This window comes from Rhinatrema bivittatum, chromosome 2, assembly GCF_901001135.1.
Source record: "Rhinatrema bivittatum chromosome 2, aRhiBiv1.1, whole genome shotgun sequence".
Classification (NCBI taxonomy): Eukaryota; Metazoa; Chordata; class Amphibia; order Gymnophiona; family Rhinatrematidae; genus Rhinatrema; species Rhinatrema bivittatum.
This window is the reverse complement of record NC_042616.1, coordinates 21,473,504-21,495,219: the sequence shown is the minus strand read 5'-3', so window position 1 is coordinate 21,495,219 and position 21,716 is coordinate 21,473,504. Positions and strand designations below refer to the sequence as shown.

At 46.5% G+C, this 21,716-nt stretch overlaps 1 pseudogene; it reads right to left on the bottom strand.

Annotated features, from left to right (window-relative positions):
- Positions 1-21,716, bottom strand: part of LOC115083664 — a 256,969-nt pseudogene that overhangs the window by 220,280 nt on the left and 14,973 nt on the right.

Below are 21,716 nucleotides of genomic sequence, written 5' to 3'. Positions count from 1 at the left end.
CCTTGTGTGCCAGACCATACTGTTGTAGGTTAACCCAGATCCACGGTCCCCCCCAAGAATAAACCTCTTCCCAGTACAATGCTATCTCCCCATTGAGATTGCATTGTGAAATATAGAGAGGAGGCAGTCACCCCAACAGACTCAGTGACCCCCCCCCCCCCCAACAGCTTAACATGTGAATAAAAGATAACTTTCTTAAAGTAAAGAATCTCCAAAACATTCAATTGAAAATATACAAACCAGTAGGCAAACTCTGATTAAAGAGCTGAGTCACTCCAAGTTACCTTGGAGCTCGCATGAAGAGCTGACTGTATGCGGTAACTCTAAAGCACTTAAAATCCAAAGTTTAGTGACCGCTATTAAGTCAAGAGATAACATGAGTCAAAGGTGTCAGGCAGATTCAGGTCTGATCCTTCAAGGAATCCTCAAATTCCGTATTGCGCCGTAATCTTTGACCTCCTTTAGCAACACGTTGCCACTTAGGGGGATCGTCCCTCCGGTAAGTTAATTTTGGGGTGGTAGTTGGCACTTTGAAGCCGGAGTATACAGCGTCTTTTAGGACTCTAGACGCTTCCTGCAGTGTTTTAACCCGGTGGGTGATTCCTTTTAGGGTAAAGCTCAACCCAAATGGGAAGAGCCATCTGTATTTTACATTGTCCTTACGAAGTGTCTCTGTTATGTTCCGCACTTCCTGGTGCTTGCGAACAGTTACTGGAGACAGATCTGCAAAGATCATTACCTCAGATCCTTGCCAGCTCCATGTTGCTTGTTTCCTTGCAGCCGCGGCGACCTGATCCTTAATATGGTAATCGTGATAGCAAGCAATAATGTCCCTTGGTTTGTTGTTCGGTCCCGCTCCCAGGGTACGGTGTGCGTGATCTATTTTTATGGCAGTAAATTATTAATGTCTGGGGAGTCACTGTTTCCCTTCAGCAGCATATTACTAATCTGGATAACCACCTCCGTGCAGTTCTGGTTTTCAGGAGATTCCGGAATACCTCTGAATCTGAGATTTTGGCGGCGGAAGCGATTCTCCAGGTCTTCTACTTTTTCTGTTAAATGCTCTATTTCATTAAATAGAGAAGAGTGCATTTCCTGGAGCAGTTTAATGTCCTCGCCATGGGCGTCTACCCTCGATTCAATTTCAAAAATCCTCCTCCCACTGTTGGCGATTTCTTCTTTCAGTTCGTCTTGGAGACGGATCAGATTTCAATCTGATGTCAGCCCTAGTACATATACCCCTGCAGGAAGTGCAGCTCTTCAGTATTCTCCTCGAAAAGCATTGTGGATATATGTGTGACTGACTAATTTGATTAACTTGAATAATTTCATAACTTGGTTAAACTTTATAACTTGATTAACTTGATCTGGCTGAATTGGCTATAGCTGGAGACCGCCAGTGCCCTCAACCGGAAAACGTCGACACCCGGTATTGATGGGTGTCCTAAATGAAGGAAAGCATGGCTTACCCTTGAATCATTCGAGAATTCCATGAGTAACAGCAGCCGAGGGTGGGCTGCTGAGTCCATCTATCTACAGTAAGGAAAACAAAATTATCAGGTAAGTAATTTCTCCATTTCCTAGCGTGTAGCAGATGGACTCAGGACCAATGGGATGTATAAAAGCTACTCCCGAACTGGGTGGGAGGCTGCCCGTGACCCACTTAGTACTGCCCTTGCAAATGCTGTGTCCTCCTGAGCCTGAATGTCCAGACGGTAGAATCTGGAGAAGGTATGGATGGAGGACCACATCACCGCCCTGCAGATCTCTGCGGGTGACAACATCCGGGTTTCTGCCCAGGACACTGCCTGGGCTCTAGTAGAATGGGCCTTGACTTGTAGAGGCGGCGGCTTGCCTGCTTCTACACATGCCGCCTTGATGACTTCTTTGATCCAGCGGGCTATGGTTGCCCGCGAAGCCGCTTCTCCTTGCCTCTTCCCACTGTGAAGGACGAATAGGTGGTCCATTTTTCGTACGGGTTCCGACATTTCCAGGTATCTGGATAGGAGTCTGCCAATGTTGAGGTGGCGTAGACTTCGAGCCTCTTCCGAATTCTTATTTATTTATTTATGAACTTTTATATACCGACATTCGTAGGACATATCATGCCGATTTACAATTAACTATAAAAAAGGACGGAAAATTACAATGAACGGGGCTCGGGGAGCAGGCTAGAAAGGGAGGAAGAAGAAGGGGCAGAGGGAGAGTAGAGACTAAGGGAGAAAGAAGGAACAAAGTTATGAAGAGAGACGGAGAATAACCATATTAAGTGACTAAAATGATATCACAGGGTGAGTACATATTATAACTGTAGTAAACCATATACAAATATACAGAAATACAATGGCGAGTTCTGATGGAATGGAGGGGGAAGGGATACATAGAGGGGGACAGGAAAGGCGTGGAGGCTAAAAGGGCGGCGAGGAGGTTCAAAACTGGTGATCTGGCTAGGTTTGTTTTGCATCGGGGTAGGCCTACTTGAAAAGCCATGTCTTGATTCCTTTTTTGAAATTGTGTAAGGATGGCTCTAGACCAGCGGTTCTCAACCTGTGGGTCGCGACCCCGGCGGGGGTCGAACGCCCAAAACACAGGGGTCGCCTAAAGCAGGGGCTCCCAACCACCGGTCCGCGGACCGGGACCGGGCCGTGGTGCCGCCAAGCACCGGCAGGTGTGTCGCGCGCTCCCGGTCTCTCCCGCTGCCGTTGCCGCCGGGCTGTCAGCACGTTCAAGCCCAGCGGGAACGGCAGCGGCGCTAGAAGAAGCTCTGCACCCGCGGCTGGGCCTTTTCTTGTTCCTGCGCCTGCCCCCCCCTCCCGTGACCCGGAACAGGAAGTGAATCGCGGTGCGCGGGAAGGAGAGAGAGCCGCGCCGCGCGAAAAAGTAGCAGCAGCGGCTGCAGCATCAGTCCCCGAGCAATAGAAGCAGCCGGTAATGGAGAAAGGAGACAGCAGCATGAGCCTCCCGCGGCCGATGGGATTCTTCTTTCTTGGCCAGCGGAGGCTGCTGCAGCTCCCATTTGTGCTCGGGGGAGAAGAGGAAGTGAGTGAGAGAAAGAGAGAGAAGCAGCCAGCCTGCCTGTGTGTGATTGACTGGTCAGAGAGCTGATGTGTGTGTGTATGTGAGAGACAATGAAAGTGATTGCTCAGGGAGATGACTGATGTGTATGTGAGAGTGTGAGACATTAGTCAGGGAGGTGACTGATGTGTGTGTGTGTGTGAGAGAGAGAAAAAGCATGGAAGTGAGAAGTCTGGGTATGTGAGAAAGCATGGGCGTAAGAAGCCTGGTGTTGTGGGGGTGAAAGAAAGCATGGGAGTGAGAAACCTGGGTGAGTGTGCATGCATGAGAGAGAGAGACTGCTTGGTAAGATGATGGTGTGTGTGAGAGAAAAAGACTGGTGTGTATGTGTGAATATGAGAGAATGTGATTCAGGGAATGAGAAGCCTGTGCACGTGGAGAGTGAGCATGGAAATGAGAGAGACTGGTGTGTGTGTAACAGAGAGAAAGTGATTTTGGGAATGAGAAGCCTGTGCATGTGGAGAGAACAAGCATGGGAGTGAGAGACTGGTGAGTGAGTGAGTGAGTGTGTGTGTGTGTGTGTGTGAGAGAGAGAGACAGAGAAAGTGATTATGAGAGTGAGAAGCCCATATATGTAAGTAGAACACGGGAGTGGGAAGCCTGTGTGTGTGTGTATGGCATGAGAGAAACTGTTCAGGAAGGTGACTGGTGTGTGTGTGTGTGAGAAAGTGATTATGAGAGTGAGAAGCCCATATATGTAAGTAGAACACGGGAGTGGGAAGCCTGTGTGTGTGTGTGTGTGTGTGTGTGTGTATGGCATGAGAGAAACTGTTCAGGAAGGTGACTGGTGTGTGTGTGCCAAAGACTGTTTGGGAGATGATTGGTGTGTGAGAGACAGAAACTGGTCATGGGGGCATGACTGGTATGGTGTGTGTGTGTGAGAGACATGGGCACTAAGGAAGAGGACCATAAGTATAGAGCTTAGCTTCTACTGCTGCTTCTGGTGAGTGCCACGGCCTGCAGGGAAGGGGAGTGGGAGAGCTGCTGGAAGGGGTAAGTAAAGGTGGCTTTTTAAGTTTATTTTTCTTGACTGCCATTTTAATTGTGTGATGTCTGCTTTTTTGAAATATTTTATTGGTGTTTGGAGAATGTTTAATAGTTTTTATGAGTTTTTAATTGTTGGATGTTCATAGCTGTTTTGAAACATTTATTCTGCTTATTAGTATAGTTTTACAATTATTTCTGTGTGGGGATCTATAGCTGCTTGCTAGTTCTGTTTTCCTAATAAGAGGTGTATTGGTTTTTAGGACCTGATTTAATATTTGTAGTGTTGCCTTTTCATAGATAGGGTTGCTCCTGTTTGAGTATATTCCATAATACAGGTGTAACTGTGTGCAGATTAGTTTATGTGCATTACTACAGATCCTGGGAGTATGTTAGGTCGGTTCTGTGACTGTTACCGAGATGAGATATTTTGCTAGCATGTAAGCGTTTGTATCGGTCTTATTTGTTGTGTTTTCTCAGAGGACATGCATTGGTGGTAAACTGCTGTCTTTTCATAAGTAGGGCTATTGAGCCTGGAAATAGAAGGAGTTTGAGTTGCTGTTACTGAGATGTCACTAGAACCAGAATATCTTTTTTGTAGGGTGAGTTGTATGGGGAATGTCATAATTCTGCTTTACATCCATTATTGTGGGTCAGGGGGGGTTCCTGTGGATACAAACTGTACTTTTACATCTAGCCCCGTGACGATCATGGGTCAGTGTGCCATGCATGTGAGAACCTATGGTGAGTTGAGTTACATTCACATTATAAATGTCATAATTAAATGATAAGTGTGCACTAAAATCCAACCCCATCCATAACCCCGCCCCCATATGACCAAAGCCCCGCCCTCACCCCACCCTCACGGGGCGAGGGCGGGGCGAGGGGTCACCGCAACATGAGGAACTGTATTGCGGGGTCACGGCATTAGAAAGGTTGAGAACCACTGCTCTAGACAGAGATCAGTAAGTAGGGAATTCCAGAGGGAGGGGCCAGCAATAGAGAAGGCTCTTTCTCTAGTGAGGGCAAGGTGTGCGGTTTTGAGGGACGGGGTGTGAAGGGCGCCCGCAAGGGAGGTTCTAGTGGGGCGGTTAGAGGAACAGAATCGTGGCATTTCCTCGAGCCAGGAGAGATTGTGTTTGTACAGCATGTTTATTTTTTATTTTATTTAATTCTTTTATATACTGACCTTCATGACTATTGTCATATCAAATCGGTTTACAAGGAACTTGGGGATAACACTCTTAACAACCAATTAACAATAGAGCAATCAGAGGAGGCAAAGTTACATTTAACAAGGAGATCAAACTTGGGAATTGAAGAAAAAGAAAGGAAAGAGAGAGACAACCATTAAGGGTATAAGAGGGCTTAGCAACGTATATTACAAGGTAGGCTTAAGTTGTAAAGTTCCTAAGTGGAACGATTATGGGAACGCTTGGCGAAATAGCCAGGTCTTGAGTTTTTTTCGAAATGTTTGTAGGCAGGGTTCCTGTCTGAGGTCTGGTGGCAAATTGTTCCAGATAGTGGGTCCTGCTATCGAGAATGCTCGTTCTTTGGTGGCGGAGAGGCGAGTGGCTTTGATTGAGGGGGCTTGCAGAGATCCTTTGTATATTTCTCTGATGGGTCTGGATAAGGTGTGGAGTTTGAGGGGGATCTGGAGGTCCAACGAGAGTTGTTTGTGGATAGTTTTGTGGATTATGGTGAGGGATTTGTGTAAGATTCTGTAGTTTATTAGTAGCCAATGCAGGTTCCGTAAGATGGGGGTGATCTCTGTGGTTTGTATTAGTCAAGACTCTAGCTGCTGCATTTTGGAGCATCTGTAGTGGTTTTGTGGTGTAGAGAGGAAGCCCCAGAAGAAGTTTGTTACAGTAGTCGATCTTGGCAAAGAGCATAGTTTGGAGGACTGTCCTGAAATCCTGTGTAGGATGGTAAGAGTTTTGTATTGAATGCGGAAGGGAATGGGCAGCCAGTGCAGATCCTTTAAAATGGGGGTGATGTGGTCCCTTTTATGGGTGTTGGTTATGATCCTAGCCATGGCGTTCTGCAGGATTTGGAGGGGTTTAATGGTGGAGAAAGGGAGGTCCAGTAGTCCAGTTTAGATAGAATGGTCGTCTGAAGTACTAAACGGAAATCCTGAGCGTGGAGGAGGGGTTTGAGTTTAAGGATGTGGAGTTTATAGAAGCCCCCCTTTAGAAGAGACTTGATGTGGGGTTTGAAATTTAGGTGTTGATCTAGGGAGACACCTAAGTCTCTTACAGAGTGCAGTGGGGTATAAGCTAGGACTGTGTTATGAGAGGTGGAGTGGGATATATGGTCCGGTTGATTAGAGATAATGAAGATTTCTGTTTTCGAAGCATTTAGCGCAAGGTGGAGGTTAGATAGTAGGTAGTTGACAGAGGCAAGGCATGATTCCCAGAATTGCATGGATTCATTAAAGGATTTTTGAATAGGGATGAGGATTTGCACATCATCTGCATCTAAGAAAAACTTTAGGCCTAGGTCAGAGAGTAGACGGCAGAGTGGCAGAAGATAAATATTGAAGAGTGGAGGATAGGGACGATCCTTGGGGGACACCTTGAGTGACTCATCCGGTAATGGTAGCGAGATGGTTTGGTTGAGATGGAAGTGAGACACCACTTTGGGAAGGAACGACGGGACCGTGGTAGCTGGATGGTTCCCGGGGTGAGCCTGAGGAACGGCTCACAGCAGGACAGTGCTTGTAGTTCTGAAATGCGGCGGGCTGAACAAACTGCCAGCAGGAATGCTGTCTTCAAGGTCAATAGTCGGAGAGACAGACCGCGGAGGGGCCTGAAGGAGGCTCCTGCCAGGAAATCCAGGACCAGGTTGAGGTTCCAAAGAGGTACCGGCCACTTTAGGAGTGGGCGGATGTGTTTGACTCCTTTCAGGAAGCGTGAAACATCCAGGTGAGAGGCTATGCCGTCGCTCCCGCTCTTGGTGCCATAGCAGGACAATGCGGCCACCTGTACCTTGATGGAGTTGAGGGACAATCCCTTCTGTAGCCAGTTCTGTAGGAATGCCAAGATCGCGGGAATCTTGACTGAGTGTGGTATGATGTTGTGGTCTTTGCACCAGGCTTCGAATACTCTCCAAAACCTTATGTACGTTAGAGATGTGGAGAACTTGCGTGCTCGAAGTAGGATGTCGATTACAGCCCCCGAGTATCCGCTCTTTCTCAGGTGAGCCCTCTCAATGGCCAGACCGTAAGAGAGAATCAAGCTGGGTCCTCGTGGAGGATCGGCCCTTGTTGGAGCAGGTCTCTGGGTGGAGGCAGTGGCAGGGGGGTCTCTGCCAGTAGTCTTCTCATGTCTGCGTACCACGGTCTTTTTGGCCAGTCTGGGGCCACCAGAAGTACTAGTCCCCTGTGTAGCTGTATCTTGTGAATGACTGCGCCTAATAGGGGCCACGGCAGGAAGGCATATAGTAGAGTCCCCTGTGGCCAGGTCTGTTCAGAAGGAGACCAGTATGCTGCTCGGATGCAGCTCTGAGTCGCTAATTTCAGTGCATATACTGTTGAATTACAGTAATTTGGAGAGGAATACAGTGTTTCTTAAAAAGCTCCCGCTCTCAGCTTTAGAGAGAGACCGGCACTTCCTTGCTAGCATAACTCTAAACTTTTTGATAAACCTGATGGTTTGAAACAACAATCACACATACAAAAGAGATATTGCACATAGCCCCTGAGGCAGCCCAATTTCATGGGCGAAACTTGGCCTGAGTCGGGCTTTTTTAATTGATGAGCGAGTCTCCAAAATAAAGATTCTAAACGGACATTTGTCATCTTATCCATTGTGTTGCGCACACAGGTCTGTACCAGGGCATCGATCTCCTGGGACTGAGGTTCCCGTCTGCGGCTGAAGTACCTGGGTACTTGGGCATTGGATCTGTTTGCCAGAAGGTCCATGTCTGGTGTTCCCCACAGGTTCACTCTCATTTGCAACGCTACAGTCGACAGCTTCCATTCTCCTGGGTCTAGACTTTCTCTGCTGAGGTAGTCCGCCATGATGTTGTCTTTCCCAGCAATGTGGACGGCCGAGATCTCCTGGAGATTCACTTCCACCCACGACCGGTAGGTGTAGTGTATTTGGATTTTCAGAAGGCATTTGACAAAGTCCCTCATGAGAGGCTTCTAAGAAAACTAAAAAGTCATGGGATAGGAGGCGATGTCCTTTCGTGGATTACAAACTGGTTAAAAGACAAGAAACAGAGAGTAGGTTTAAATGATCAATTTTCTCAGTGGAAAAGGGTAAACAGTGGAGTGCCTCAGGGATCTGTACTTGGACCGGTGCTTTTCAATATATATATAAATGATCTGGAAAGGAATACGAGGAGTGAGGTTATCAAATTTGCGGATGATACAAAATTATTCGGAGTAGTTAAATCACAAGCGGATTGTGATACATTACAGGAGGACCTTGCAAGACTGGAAGATTGAGCATCCAAATGGCAGATGAAATTTAATATGGACAAGTGCAAGGTGTTGCATATAGGGAAAAATAACCTTTGCTGTAGTTACACGATGTTAGGTTCCATATTAGGAGCTACCACCCAGGAAAAAGATCTAGGCATCATAGTGGATAATACTTTAAAATCGTCGGCCCAGTGTGCTGCAGCAGTCAAAAAAAGCAAACAGAATGTTAGGAATTATTAGGAAGGGAATGGTTAATAAAACGGAAAATGTCATAATGCCTCTATATCGCTCCATGGTAAGATCGCACCTTGAATACCGTGTACAATTCTGGTTGCTGCATCTCAAAAAAGATATAGTTGCGATGGAGAAGGTACAGAGAAGGGCAACCAAAATGATAAAGGGGATGGAACAGCTCCCCTATGAGGAAAGGCTGAAGAGGTTAGGGCTGTTCAGCTTGGAGAAGAGACGGCTGAGGGGGGGGGATATGATAGAGGTGTTTAAGATCATGAGAGGTCTTGAACAAGTAGATGTGACTTGGTTATTTACACTTTCGGACAATAGAAGGACTAGGGGGCATTCCATGAAGTTAACAAATAGCACATTTAAGACTAATCAGAGAAAATTCTTTTTCACTCAACGCACAATAAACCTCTGGAATTTGTTGCCAGAGGATGTGGTTAGTGCAGTTAGTGTAGCTGGGTTTAAAAAAGGTTTGGATAAGTTCTTGGAGGAGAAGTCCATTAACTCCTATTAATCAAGTTTATTTAGGGAATAGTCACTGCTATTAATTGCATCAGTAGCATGGGAGCTTCTTAGTATTTGGGTAATTGCCAGGTTCTTGTGGCTTGGTTTGGCCTCTGTTGGAAACAGGATGCTGGGCTTGATGGACCCTTGCTCTGACTGCAATGCAATTTCTTATGTTCTGACTGCCAGGACACACATTTTCCTTCATTCTACAAATAGCTTAACTTCTCCCATCTGTTTCCCCTTTGGTGCTCTCATGCACAGTTCCCACTGATAAATCAAAACTTTGGGTTCACGGTGATTCACAGGCACATGCATACGTCTTCTGCCAGATCCCAAGCTTCCCTGTGTTGCTGCAATGGAACAAGAACAGTACAAGTTTCCACAGTTTCACAGCCCTTAGGCCTCAAAAGGTCACAGGTTGTTGCAAAACTGTTACAAGGGTCAGGTCTTGTCTCTACATTTCCCTCTTGAGGAATTCCAGAATTAGGAATTCCTCAGTATTAGGGAAAAATGAAAGAGCAATGGGTGCACTGGTAGGCAGGGCTCTTCGGCAGTGATTATAGATTATTCAGTGGGGATCCAGGAAACCCCACCACCACTTTTCTTCTCCTGGTGCTGCTGGTTTTTCTCCCTTGCTACCTGCTCCATTGATGGCGCCGTGGCTGCAGTGATTGTCCCTGTGCTGTGAGTGTCCTTGCCCCTCCTTTGCTGCCTATAGCCCCTCCTCCCGCTCCGGGTGATGTCATTATATCACGCATGTGCAGATGAGACGTAATGATTCCCAGAGCCCTAGTAATCTTATAATATAGGGAGAAAATAAAATAGTTTTCCCAATCTTGTGTCTGTAGAAATTATTTTGCTTTTACTGGTTGAGGAAAAGGGACCTCAGGTATCAGCACAGGGAGGAGATCTCAGGGATGGGAGGGAGAGGGAAAGAGTATGAGAAGACCAGGGATGGGGTGAGAATAAGGAGAGAGGATTAAGGACAGGAGATTAGAAAGTTTGAAAAAGAGGGGGAGGTTTGGAAATCTAGGATGGGGGTAGAGGAGGAAGGAGAAGAGGGGAGGATGGAGTAAGAAGGATTTCAGAGACGAGGATCTGGGATCGGGAGGAGGGGAGAAGTAGGAAGGAGAGAAGAGGAGGTTCCATTACCTGCAGACAGAATCTGAGATCCAGGGAGGGAAATCCAAATTGCTATTGCTGTAGTGGGGAGTGGCCCAGAAAAGAGAAGGAGATACTCCATGCCGCAGGAGACGGAGGGCTCTGGGGATACACCGGCTGCTTCATTCTTAAACATAGAAACATAGAAATGACGGCAGAAGAAGACCAATCGGCCCATCCAGTCTGCCCAGCAAGCCTCACACTTCTTTTTTTCTCATACTTATCTGTTTCTCTTGGCTCCCAGTAACCTTTGGTTCTATTTCCCTTTCAATCCCACCATTAATGCAGAGAGCAGTGATGAAGTTGCATCCAAGTTACAGCATCAGTGATAAGCTGCCAATTTCTTATCAGAGGGTTCACCCCAGCTCTGTCTGCCTCAATCAGGCCCTTCCTGTCCCCTACACAAGAGAGGGGGGAAATCCAGGGCTGTGTGCACATTTACTGTGAGGCGCTGACCCAATGACGTTTAGTAAAACATCCTCCGTGTATACTAGAAATGCAGATAATGCAATCCTTACCTAGACCTAGAGAGCTCAGGGACTCATAATTCTCCTTCATCACCTCCCTGTAAAGCTCCTTCTGCTCTTCATCTAAATACCCCCGCTCGTCCTGGGAGAAAGAGACAGCGATGTCCTCAAACGTCACCGGCACCTGAAACACAAACCAGAAACACTCATGGACATGGGGAGGGGCTCAGCTGGGTTTAATCCCATAACATTTTATCATGGAAGAGGGGACAGCAGGACCCCTCATCCCCAGGAACTGCCAGACTTGTTCCCCTGGACTCAGTTTCCTTTCTGGACTCAGGATTTACAAGTCTAATCCCAGAGACAGAGAATATCAATCGTCTCTGCCTGGATAAATCAGTGAATAATAAAACCCAAGATCTAACAGAGCATTATCCAGAACATCAGGAACATCTGATTCTGTCACATCAGGAGGGCTCACTGTGCTCTCATCCTCCTGGTTTGCTCAGTCCCTAACCTTGGGTCATCTTTGATGCCTCTCCCTCCTTCTGCACATCCAAAACATTGCTAAAGTGAGTCACTTCCTCCTCTATAACACTGCTAAAATCTATCCCTTCCTCTCTGTGCCAAAACACCTCCTCCCCTCTCTTATCTCCTCCTGCTTAGACTTCTGTAACTTGCTCTCTGCTGACCTCCCGCTGAATCGTTTTTCTACACTGCAGTCTCTTCAACATTCAGCTGCAGGACTTCTCTGTCTTTAACCTCGCTATGATCATGTAACCCCTCTTCTCAGGTCACTACATTGGCTTTCTGTCCTCTTCCACCTACAGTTCAAGCTTCTCTCCGTCCCCTACAAATGCACTCACTCTGCAGCTCCTCATTTTCTTTCTTTTCTTTTCCTTCCTCGTCAATGCCATTCATCAGGCAAGTTGCCCTTATCTGTGTCTTTCTCCACCACCGCCACTTTTCAGTTCTGTGCTTTCCACCTTGCTTTGCTGAATGCCTGGAAGAGACTTCCTGAGTCCATGTGTCTTGCTCCCTCTCTGGCCGTATTCAAATCCAGTTTACAAACTCGCCTTCTTGATGCTGCTTTTAAATCCTAAGTTCTCTCTAAGACGCTTCTTCAATATTCCTGTTTGTTGTGCATGTTTGCCTTGATTAGACTGTAAGCTCCCAGGAGCAGGGACCATCTCCTGTGTGTGTCTGTACAGTGCTGTGTATACCTAGTAGTGCTTTAAACATCATAAATAGTAGCAGTAGTGCTAAATCCTAACATATAGTTAGACATTTCAATGTCTGATTGCACATCACTTTGAGATTTTTTTTCAAATCAGGAGACGATCAAAATACAATCAATCAATCAAATAAATAGCAGGGCAGGAAGAGTTTGGTGTCCTGACCAGTACCCTTGCTCCCATTTCTAGTTATTTCCATGGTTCACATGCTGGTTGATTAAGTGATGTATCCCATTTCAGTAGAGCTTACAATCTAATCAAGACAGAGAGACAGGGCAAAAAACACTTGGGGAATTTATTTTATTATCAAAATAGTTAAAATTAATGAGGCTGGGGGGTGCTGTTGGCGTCCGATGCGAGCGGACGCATAGCTGTTTAGCTCCGCTCCCCACAAGCCCTAAAACCTGACGATTTGGCGTTTTGACCCCGATTTTTTCTGCTGAACAAGTAGGTAAACCAGGAGGAACTATTCCACTTTCATTGACAATGACCTCGAAGCGAAAAACTACTGATCTTCGACAATTTTCCTATGGGAAAAGCCAGACGGAGCTAGGCCAAGATGGCGCTGAATCCACGGGTTCAGAAATGGGAGAGGCCGCGACTCCAGCAGACACCCCGGGTGAAGTCACTAGTCATGATTCCCCCTCTATAGCGTATTTGCTCACTAGAGAAGAGGCCCAACAGTGGTTTATTGTCCTGAGAGCTGATCTTAAGCAGCATAAGATGGAAATAATGGCGTCTGTTGCCGACCTGAAGGACGATTTAGCAGCACTCGGGAATAGAGAGGACAAAGTGGAGATACGGATAGACGGACAACGGGACGCCATTAATCACCTGAATACTCAGCATGCTGCCTCGACTTCTGAAATCCAAGTGTTACAAGCTAAGGTGGAAGACCTTGAAAATCGGAGCAGGAGGAACAATCTTTGCATACAGGGAGTCCCGGAACAACCTGAGTTTGCCAATGTGAACGCGGTGGCTACGCAAATCTGTTCCTTTATACTGTCGCAGGGCAGTGAAAGCTCTAATGACTCAGATACTACCATTCCGGAGGTACGTTTTGAAAGAGCGCACAGGGCCCTTGGCCCAAGAAGGGACCAACGTCCAAGGAACATTGTATTGTGCTTTACTAGCTTTCCTCTGAAAGAACAAATATACGCCATCACCAAGTAGATGAAAGAAATAAAATGGTGCAATCACACTCTGTCTATTTACCAGGACCTCTCACCTGTTACGCTGAAAAAACGCTACGATCTTCGGGAAGTAACCTCCAGTCTAAGGGCCAATGACATTAAATATTGATGGACTTATCCATTTGGGCTGACTTTTCAAGTGCAAGGCGCTTCTTACCGGATGGCCACCCGTTGAGGCCTTTACCAAAGTGCAGCTGCAAGTATCTTTTCAAGCACCCAAAATAGCGCCGGCACATCAGAAGACGGACGTGGCACCACATTGGCAAAGAGTGGATAAGGGCGGTAAGAGGCTCCGCAGACAACCAGATAATCGCCAATCTGCAGTCCAGGATCAAGGCTGAAGTGGTGCCTTTCTTTTTCTGGATTTATCTGCATCATTAGTCCCCCTAGGACTACTTTGGTGAATACCAAGATTCATTGACATTTTAAGGGCTGGTTGGTTGTTCAGCGCTGGTTTCGACAGTATATTAGGTTAGCAGCGGGGTATGTGGTAAAAAAAAAAAAGTGGTATTGCAATGTTGGGTTTCAAGTTTATAACGGTATTATCTTTTCTCTCATAAATAGGGCTTGGGGGGGGAACGGGTGTGTTGTGGGGGTCCCGTTACGTGTCGGATGTTGAAGGCCTCCAGGAGACTGGTATCCCTTAGGAGGACACTGGGATGCTTTAGGATTTTCAGGGGGCACTCCGGGATTCATGACTGGTTTTCTCTACTATGGGAGGGGGCAGGGGGGCTTCAGGGTACGTAAAGGACAAAATGGGACTTGGGTAGACAGAGTCTTCAGTGGGTTACATGTGCTAGTATGGGAATATCTGCACATGGTGGCTATTGTTGATAGCATAAATGGCGACCAAACTACTTTCTCTAAATGTCAAAGGGTTAAAAACGCCTAGAAAACATTTAACCCTCAAAAGGGAATTACAAAGACAAAAAGCAGGAATTGTGTTTATCCAGGAAACGCACGTTCGGAGGCATCATGAGCGCCTCTTGGTATTCCCACAATTCCCAGACTGGTCTGCCAGTACAAAGAGCAATAGATATGCCGGGGTGGGGATTCTATTCTCCACGGATTTTGTACATGAAGAGCTTATGCTTGTATATGACCCGCAAGGCAGGTATGTTCTGGTAAAAAAAATGCTTATTTCCCAAATACGAATCACTCTTCTTTCTTAAGCAACCTTGAAAGTCTTTTACAGCGGCATTTAGAAGGGGACCTCGTCATGGGAGGAGACTTTAATTTTGTACAGGATCCGTCTATGGATTCCAGTTCCAGTAAGGTTTCACTCCCCAATGTGAGACAGCAGTGGCACAATTTCATAGATACATGGAGCAAAAGATACCCCCATTCCCATTCCTTTACGTTCTACTCCAATCCGCACTGTACGTACTCCAGAATAGATTATTTATTTATGTCAGCTCAACTACAGAACCAGGTTTATAGAGTGGGCATTGATAATATCACGTGGTCAGACCACGCCCCGATCTGGGTTGTATGCCATTTCCGAGATTCAGATTCGGGTTACCGTCCATGGAGGCTTAATGACAGCCTGCTCAAAGATCATGATTTTGCTAGTAAGATAGAGAGCCAATTGACAAATTATTTTAGGGAGAATCAGACGGAGGGAATGTCATCTCTGACAATATGGGAATGCTCCAAAGCGGTGGTAAGGGGCTTATGCATAGCCCGTGCGACCTATTGTAATAAGGAGCGAGAGAGTCAGCGCAGGTTATTGCTTTCAGAATTGTCAACCTTAACGCAACAGCATAGCACCACTAAGTCTGCAACGCTATATCAGAAAATATTGAAGGCTAAATACCACTTGAGATCTTTGGATGATACTGCTATCAGTCACCATCTCACTCTGCTTAAACAACAATTTTTTGAGGGGGGGTAACAGGGCTGGGAGATACTTGGCAAGACAGCTGCGGGCCGCTGGGCTCAGACAGTGGTGGCTAAAATTCATAATACTCAACGGCAGGTGGTCACCAAGTCTGAGGATATCTGCAACTCTTTCACTGATTTTTACTCTCAGTTATACTCCTCAGATATCTCCATAACTGATGGGGCGATTGATGACTACCTGCAGTCGGTTACTTTACCGACACTCTCGGCTGCGCAGAAAGAATTCCTTAGTACAATCCTATAGAGAATGCTGAGGTGCTAGCAGCCATAAAGCCTGGAAAGGCATCCGGTCTAGATGGCTATACTGATACATATTACTGTAAATTTGTTATGACACTAGTGGGTTCCCTGACAGATACATTTAACTCTCTATTAGAGGGCACTTCCCTTAGTAAAGATGCTAATACAGCGGGAATCACAGTACTTGCCAAGCCGGGAAGGGACCCTGCCAGGTGTAGTTCATATCGGCCGATATCGCTGATTAACATAGATCTGAAAATTCTAGCCTGGGTCTTGGCTGCCAGATTAAATGGTGTATTACCTGGGCTTTGTTCCCGGGCGATTAGCGGCCGATAATGTCCGTAGGATGGTGGACATTATAGATTTGGTGCATCATTTATTTATTTATTTATTTTATTTAAATTCTTTTAATATACCGATGCTCAAGACCAAGTCTTATCGTACCGGTTTACAGTAGAACTAGGGGAAACCAATTAACACCGATAGAGAAGACAAAGTTACAAAAAACAGGGAGCATAAACATGGGCGTTAGAAGAGAAGAAGTTCAGACGAGTACAACTGGAGAGTAATGTAAAAAATAGGCAGCGAACAATTGATTAACATAGAGTAGCTGAATTTCGGCGGGTAAATTTATCATAAGCAGTTACTAGCATAAAATTCCTGTGGGTGAAGGAGCAGAGGAGGTAATTGAGGGGGCAAGGGGGCAAGGGAAGGGCAGGGACCGAGGCGGAGAGACGGAGGTGATAGGGAACGGGTAGGAAGGTAAAAGGGGTGGGTGAGAGAGTCAGTACAGGTGGATAAAATGTTCCTTCAGCGGTATGCTTGAGCGAACAGCCAGGTTTTCAGTTTCTTTCTGAAGGAGAGATGGCATTGTTCCTGGCATAGATCTGGGGGTAGTGAATTCCAATGGAGCGGTCCCGCTGTGGATAGTGCTCGTTTATGAATCATGACAAAATACCTGCTGTTCTCCTTTCATTGGACACCGAAAAGGCGTTCGATCTTGTGCACTGGTTGTTTCTCTTTAAGACTCTACAAAACATGGCTTTTGGTACATCCTTTCTTACCTGGTTAATGAAGTTATACGAACAACCTTACGCGAGGGTTAAGGCCAATGGTAGCTATGGGACATCTTTTGTAATTAAGCGGGGGACTCGGCGGGGATGCCCGCTCTCTCCCCTGTTCTTTTCCCTATTTATGGAACCCTTCACCACAAGGATTAGGGGAGCCACCCATTTTAAAATGTCATTATTTGCGGATGATGTCATGCTTACCCTTTCGGACCCCGAACTTTCTCTGAGGGGAATTATGGAAGAATTAGGACGGTTTACCTCTGTGTCGGGTATGAAAGTCAATTATGAAAAATCAGAGATTCTCAACCTTACATTACCTAACACGGAGGTGCACTCTCTCTGCCAGAAATTTCCATTTAAGTGGGCGTATCTAGGGTACGGTTAGGCTCTCACACTAAACAACTGTTTGATCTAAATTACCAGCCACTTCTTGCCTCAATAAAAACCAATTTGGAAAAATGGTTGCAACACACTCATTCTTGGATGGGGAGGCTTGCAATTGTCAAGATGAACGTTCTCCCCCGTTTCTTATATTTTTTCACTACGATTCCCATAATCATCCCATCGGCCACATTGAAACAATGGCAACAAATTATTTGTGGGTTCATCTGGCGGAAGAGGCCTCCACATGTTGCTAGAGCCACGCTATATCAACCAAAAATTAGAGGTGGCCTACAATTACCCAATCTGACCTGGTACTTTAATGCGGCGCAGCTTAGGGCACTGGTAGTGCTTCACCGCCCGCATGATGTCCCACAATGGGTACGATTAGAGCAGGCTCTGTTGGGGAAGTTTCCAATATCAGCAATTCCATGGCAACCTAAGTCCACGAGGGGCAGTTTCACCCACTTTCCTTACGCCTTGCACACTACCGTTCAGATTTGGCAGAAGTGGGGCCAGAACAATATTCGCTAATGACTCATTTGTTTACTAACACAGTCGTATCCATCACCGCTGCGTCCACACCCTCTAAGATATGGGCTGCGGCGGGAATTCAGAGGCTGAAACACGTATTGGTACAGAGTGCTTTTCTATCCAGGGCACAACTAAGTACTAACTAGTCCCTTGATGATTTAGACTTTCTGCTGTATGCAAAAATTTAACACTTCACGCATAAGGGAATGCGGGCGGGCACTATCAGAATCACTGGCACAGTATTTGAAAATTTCTGTAAGCATGCTTCCATACTCAGGGGCATTATTACCTGTTGCTATTAATTGTTACCACTGGCACAGTTAATTAGAACCACTGGCACAGTATTTGAAAATTTCTGTAAGCATGCTTCCACACTCAGGGGCATTATTACCTGTTGCTATTAATTGTTTTACTGTTTATTTTATACTGTTACATGTAAAGCCTGTTGCTAAATTAATGTTTCACTGTAAACCGAAGTGATGTATTACTATACGTACCGCGGTATAGAAGAACCTATAAATAAATAAATAAATAAATAATTTCAAAAACCTATGCTCTTTTTAATGGTAAAAAGCTAGGCGTGCATCAACATCGGACGCACTGGGAAGCTGATTTTCAGGTTCCCTTGGAAGATCAGGATTGGGATCTTATTTATACCATGGCTCATAAATGCTCTATCTCTGCTGGGCTGCAAGAAAATTGCTACAAATTAATATATCGTTGGCATTACGCCCCAGTGAAGCTGCAAAGGTTCACTTCTAAGATCCCGGACACATGTTGGAGGGGATGTGGGGAAATGGGTACATATTATCACATATGGTGGACATGCCCTAAGATAACTTCCTTCTGGCAAACAGGACTTAAGTGGATCTCCCAAGTCCTCAAGGTTAATGTGGACGCCAAGCCTTGGCATATACTTCTAGGGCTACCCACCTTAGATCACATGAAGGAAATACAACGATTTGTGTTGCAAGATTTTATTGCAGCTAGAGCGGAAACAGCGTTACATTGGAAACAATTAAACGCTCCCAGTATGGCCAACATGCATCAAAGACTACATTCTTTTTACCAACTGGGTAGGCTCACTGCTGTGCATCAAGACCGACTGACTTTATTTCAAAAAACATGGGAACCTTACAAATTATGGTTGGCCATGCAACAGCAGTTGCAGATAGACAGGTGTCTTGATCAGTTGGATAGTTTTTCATAGTATATGGCGGTATAAGCTGTATGAACCTACTGTTACTGCTAAACGTCAATGCACGGTTTGTCTTATGGTCTACTCTCCCTATGAATATTGTACACATATATGTCTCACCTACCCTTCTCCATTATCTCTTATATCTTGTTTTCCTTCTCTCCTCTTTTATCCTAATATCTCAAGGCATGAATCCGGTGGCGGGGGTCGGGGGGTTTACGGGGTAGGTGTACGAAAAAGGCCTTACCTCGGCTGGTCTCGGCACCGGCTGTGCAGGCCTCGCACGGTCTCGCCTCGGACCCGCTTAGAAACTGTAGTCTCTCTATCCTTCTATCTTGCGCTTCCTGGTGCGCATGAAGGGGCGCACAAAGGGGCTCCTTCGTGCGCGCGACGCCTAGCTCCGTCGATTGCCCTTAAAGGGCTCCGGGGCGCTCCGATGACGTTGGGTTGGTGTGGGCGGGCTTACCCCGGTCTTTTTATTTTCTGTTATCTCCGTCCCAGGGCTCCGGTAGCTGGTCTGGTCGCCTTCCCTGCCTCAGGTCCACCTCCCCTGACCCCAATGGGTCAGCGCCGAAAGCGCAGGGCAGGCCGACCTGGCCAGTGAAGGAGCAGGGGGTGAAAGGGAGCGCCTAGCTCCGTCAATTGCCCTTCATTGGGAAGTTTGGGTTGAACCTGAGCCTGAAGCAGTTCCTCTTTTTGGTTGTGGGCTCCGAAAGGACTGAGACCTTCCCGAAGGTCGAGATGTCTGAAATGAGTTTCTGTATGGCCGGAAATGCTGGGAGCCCCTGGCCCGACCCCGCACGGGAAATAGCAAGAGGCTTTCCATAGAGACAACAGGATGGGATTCCTTTTTGGTTCCGACATAGGGTTTGTGCCGGGAACTCCCAAAGTCTTCAGGGTCTTGGAGGCCAGGGCTGGCAATTCATCTCTGTGGAAAAATCATAGCATGGGCCGGGATGGCTCCAGGCCTGGATGGATTTCCCTGTCCTCCACTGAGACTGCATCCCCATCGTCATCCGTGGTCTCTGGATCCCTGTCAGGGATACCCTTGGTAAGCCTGCTGATAGGGCTGGGAGGAAGAGGCCTTCCCAGACCAGGCAGGGGCAGCAGCCGACTGCGCCTGAACAAAGGCTTTGAAGGCCCTGAAAGAATTCCATCCAGGAAAAGGTTGCTGGGTCCATGCCTAGCCCAGGAGGAACTGGGGTACGCACCCCTGACCTGCCCTCTCCCAAGGAGGACGCAGCCCCGGGATTGCTCAGATCCGGGTGCTAACAGATAAGGTCCTGGCTGACCCATCCTCCGACTGGGAGAAGTTCTGAGAGTCCGGCCCTCCCTGGGCTTCCTCACAGAGCTGACACAGGAAGGATTCCAGGTCAGGCTGCGCAGCCCTAATATGGCAGGCAGCAGAGAGTGGCGCTTGGGCTTCTTTGTTGCCTGAGCCATAGTTCATTGTATCTTGTGCATTCAGTCAGCTAGCACAGACTCGAGTGTGCACAAATCCACCCTGACGAGCGCAAGTATAAGCATCCAGTTGTGCACGTGTGCTTATGTGCGCGGTTATGTGCAGAGATGCGCGCTCATTAAGGGGTGGGGTCAGGCGCACAACAGAGCTGGCCCGCAACGCACATACTAACGGTCAATGGGGGAAAATGGCACTGCACCAAACTGCGCGCAAGATGGCGTTGCTGCAGCCTGCCATGTGCAGTGCCCACCGAGCCTGAAGTGGGGCCTAGCTCATCAGGGGGCCGCTAAACCCGCTTGGAAACCCCCTTCCCTTGCCCCAACAGGATCGGGAATGTCGTCGGTACGGTGCACCAAGCAAGAAACCGAAGGAAAGACTTACTGAGCCCTTCCACGTCTCTGAATCAGAGGAGTTACATAAGAACATAAGAAAATGCCATACTGGGTCAGACCAAGGGTCCATCAAGCTCAGCATCCTGTTTCCAACAGTGGCCAATCCAGGCCATAAGAACCTGGCAAGTACCCAAAACTAAGTCTATTCCATGTAACCATTGCTAATGTCAGTGGCTATTCTCTAAGTGAACTTAATAGCAGGTAATAGACTTCTCCTCCAAGAACTTATCCAATCCTTTTTTAAACACAGCTATACTAACTGCACTAACCACATCCTCTGGCAACAAATTCCAGAGTTTAATTGTGCATTAAGTAAAAAAGAACTTTCTCCGATTAGTTTTAAATGTGCCCCATGCTAACTTCATGGAGTGCCCTCTAGTCTTTCTACTGTCCGAAAGAGTAAATAACCGATTCACATCTACCCATTCTAGACTTCTCATGTCTAGAGAAGAGACCTCAGTCGTCTCTTCTCCAAGCTGAAAAGTCCTAACCTCTTTAGTCTTTCCTCATAGGGAAGTTGTTCATTCTCCTTATCATTTTGGTAGCCCTACTCTGTACCTTCTCCATCGCAATTATATCTTTTTTGAGATGCGGCGACCAGAATTGTACACAGTATTCAAGGTGCGGTCTCACCATGGAGCGATACAGAGGCATTATGACATTTTCCGTTTTATTCACCATTCCCTTTCTAATAATTCCCAACATTCTGTTTGCTTTTTTGACTGACGCAGCACACTGAACCAACGATTTCAATGTGTTATCCACTATGACACCTAGATCTCTTTCTTGGGTTGTAGCACCTAATATGGAACCCAACATTGTGTAATTATAACATGGGTTATTTTTCCCTATATGCATCACCTTGCACTTATCCACATTAAATTTCATCTGCCATTTGGATGCCCAATTTTCCAGTCTCACAAGGTCTTCCTGCAATTTATCACAATCTGCTTGTGATTTAACTACTCTGAACAATTTTGTGTCATCTGCAAATTTGATTATCTCACTCGTCGTATTTCTTTCCAGATCATTTATAAATATATTGAAAAGTAAGGGTCCCAATACAGATCCCTGAGGCACTCCACTGTCCACTTCCTTCCACTGAGAAAATTGTCCATTTAATCCTACTCTCTATTTCCTGTCTTTTAGCCAGTTTGCAATCTACAAAGGACATCACCACCTATCCCATGACTTTTTACTTTTCCTAGAAGCCTCTCATGAGGAACTTTGTCAAACACCTTCTGAA